General features: G+C 41.1%; 1 pseudogene; it reads left to right on the top strand.

Moving 5' to 3' along the window:
- Positions 1-543: 543 nt before the first annotated feature.
- On the top strand, positions 544-2,018 carry LOC101711897 (F-box only protein 9 pseudogene; annotated as a pseudogene).
- The last annotated feature ends 1,140 nt before the right edge of the window (positions 2,019-3,158 follow it).

Raw genomic sequence — 3,158 nt, 5'->3', positions numbered from 1 at the left:
ACAGAGCACAAATAAATAACCTAAGATGCAACTCAAGATACTAAAAAAACAAACAAAAAAAAAATGTAAACCCAAACCTAGTAAAGGGAGGGAAAGTATAAAGATTAGAGTGGAAATTAACAAAATTGAGACTAAAATAAACAACACAAAGAATCATTGAATGGGAGAGCTGATTCTTTAAAAGAATAAACTAAATAGACAAAACATTGCCAACTTTACCAAAAGAAAGAAAATGAAGAGTCACATCTATGCAATTCAAAATGAAAAAGGTAGTCCCACAGCGCTCAGCTCAGCCACAGCGCGCAGCTCCGCCGCAGAGTCCGGTCTCCTGCAGGGCCGCGCTTCAGCTGCCGCTGCTGGGCCTTCGCGCACCTGGCACCCTTCTGCAGCTCCAGGCCCAGGCCGCCGCCTGCGTCGGCTCCCTGCCCCGCGAAGATGGCTGCTGTCTTCCGGGTCCGCAGTTACTGCTGCTACTTGGTGCGCTTCTCTGACCGAGAACTCTGCTAAGCCCCGCTGTGGGAGACTGGCAGGAGTAGACACCGGACACCGCAACTTCCCTGGGGAGCGGTGCCGAAGGCGCAGAGAGCCCGCCACCCGGCAGGCCGGCCCGCCAGCATGGCAGAAGCTGAGGAAGATTGTCATTCTGATACTGCCAGAGCAGGAGATGACGATGAGAATGAAAGCCCTGCTGAAACAGACCTGCAGGCACAACTCCAGATGTTCCGAGCTCAGTGGATGTTTGAACTTGCCCCAGGTTGTAGGCACTAGCACTGTAGAAACTCTATCTTGCAGAGCAGCAAGAGGCTCTCTACTGAAAGCAGCAGCAGATGCCAAAGGAAAACAAGAACTGGCAAAAGAAGAAAAGGCTCGAGAATTCTTCCTAAAAGCAGTAGAAGAAGAGCAGAATGGAGCTCTTTATGAAGCCATCAAGTTTTATCGTAGGGCTATGCAACTTGTACCTGATATAGAGTTCAAGATCACTTACACCCGGGCTCCAGAAGGTGATGGCATTGGAAACAGCTACATTGAAGATGAGGATGATGATAGCAAGATGGCAGATCTCTTATCCTACTTCCAGCAGCAGCTCACCTTTCAGGAGTCTGTGCTCAAACTGTGTCAGCCTGAGCTTGAGAACAGTCAGACTCACATATCAGCACTGCCCATGGAGGTCCTGATGTACATCTTCCAATGGGTGGCGTCTAATGACTTGGACCTCAGATCATTGGAACAATTGTCACTCGTGTGCAGAGGACTCTATATCTGTCCCAGAGACCCTGAAATATGGCATCTGGCCTGCTTGAAAATGTGGGGTAGAAGCTGTGTTAAACTTGTTCCATACTCACCCTGGAGAGAGATGTTTTTACAATGGCCTCATGTTCGGTTTGATGGAGTGTATATCAGTAAAACCACATATATTCATCAAGGGGAACAGTCTCTTGATGGTTTCTACAGAGCCTGGCACCAAGTAGAATATTACAGGTACATAAGGTTCTTTCCTGATGGCTATGTGATGATGATGACAACCCCTGAGGAGCCTCAGTCCATTGTTCCGCATTTAAGAGCTAAGAATACCAGAACTGATGCAATTCTACTGGGTCATTATCGCTTGTCACAAGATACAGACAATCAGACCAAAGTATCTGCTGTAATAACTAAGAAGAAAGAAGAAAAACCACTTGATTACAAATACAGATATTTTCATTGTGTACCTGTACAAGCAGCAGAGCATAGTTTTCATGTGGGACTACAGCTGTGTTCCAGTGGCAAGCAGAGATTCAACAAACTTATTTGGATCCATCATTCTTGTCATATTTCTTACAAATCAACTGGTGAGACAGCAGTCGGTGCTTTTGAGATTGAGAAGATGTATACCCCCTTGTTCTTCGCCAGAGTGAGGAGCTACACTGCTTTCTCAGAAAGGCCTCTGTAGAGCCTCAAGCCCAGTGTCTCCACTGTTGCCTGAATAAAATCATATAGTGCAAAAGAGCACCTAAATTATAAATGTACATACAAACACACACACACACACACATATGGGATTGGAACTTATTTTAAATTGTTGGAATTCTTTTAAAAAGAGTAAATTTTTTTTTTATTTAAAGAGATACATGGTTCTTAGGGTGTTTTGTGTTGAAACTATAAGTTGTTTAAGTGCATTTATGTTGTGAAAAACCTTTATATGAGTTGTAAATTCATGTTCTTCTTCAAGCAGATTTATGAGCAGATATCTGTCACTTAAGTCATCTTCTGCCTGATCATCCTAATATTTAAACACATCAGGGGAGAACTTCACTGGATAGGTATTTTATTTCCCGCATGACGTAGTCTCTGTACTAAAGGCTCAAAATGTGAAAACCTGTTCTGGATTTGTTTGATACTGTTTAACCAATAAAGATCATAAATAAATGTATAAAAAAATGAAAAAGGTGAAATCACAATAGACATCACCAAAATCCAGATAATCATTAGTAACTACAATGAAAGATCATACTTCAACAAACTGAAGAATTGTGAAGAAATGAAAAGATTCCTAAGTACATATGACTTAGCAAAACTAAAACAAGAAGACATCAAAACTCTGAAAAATCCAATAACAGGCAACAAAATTGGGACACTAATAAAAATCTAACAACAAAGAAAAGACCAGAATATCTGCTAGATTCTCCAGCAACTTCAGAGATAATATAAAAACAAACCACTCAAAATCTTTAATGAAATTGAAAGGGAAGATATACTGCCAAACTCAATCTTGGAAACTAGGATTATTCTGATTCCAAAACCAGAAAGGACCTAACCCAAAATGAAAACTACACCAGGTTTTCATGCTGTATACTTCTGGCTACTTTGTGTTCCTATTACAGGAGCATAGATTTGTAATAGAGAACTTATGTTGTAACTGAAGTTCACCCAGTCCACACCAGTGAGGTGGCTTCACACTGGGTAGTAAGATAGAAGAATTGGATAGATTTTATTTCCACAGTACCTAAACTTTCCAACTATAATTTTACAAACAACACTACACTGCTATAGCTAACTGGACACAAATGTCCTCAAAGAGTACTTTATTTCATTTAAAGCATCTATTTAATTTAGTCTTTAATGATTTTGTAAAGAAAGGCATGTGTGCAATTTCAATAGAGCCTAACCTGAATTTATAT

This window comes from Heterocephalus glaber, unplaced genomic scaffold (assembly GCF_053883595.1).
Source record: "Heterocephalus glaber isolate CG9 unplaced genomic scaffold, H.glaber_assembly_v1.0 deba00001481, whole genome shotgun sequence".
NCBI lineage: Eukaryota > Metazoa > Chordata > Mammalia > Rodentia > Bathyergidae > Heterocephalus > Heterocephalus glaber.
Note: the sequence above shows the minus strand (reverse complement) of the source record. Positions and strands in the feature narration are given on the sequence as shown.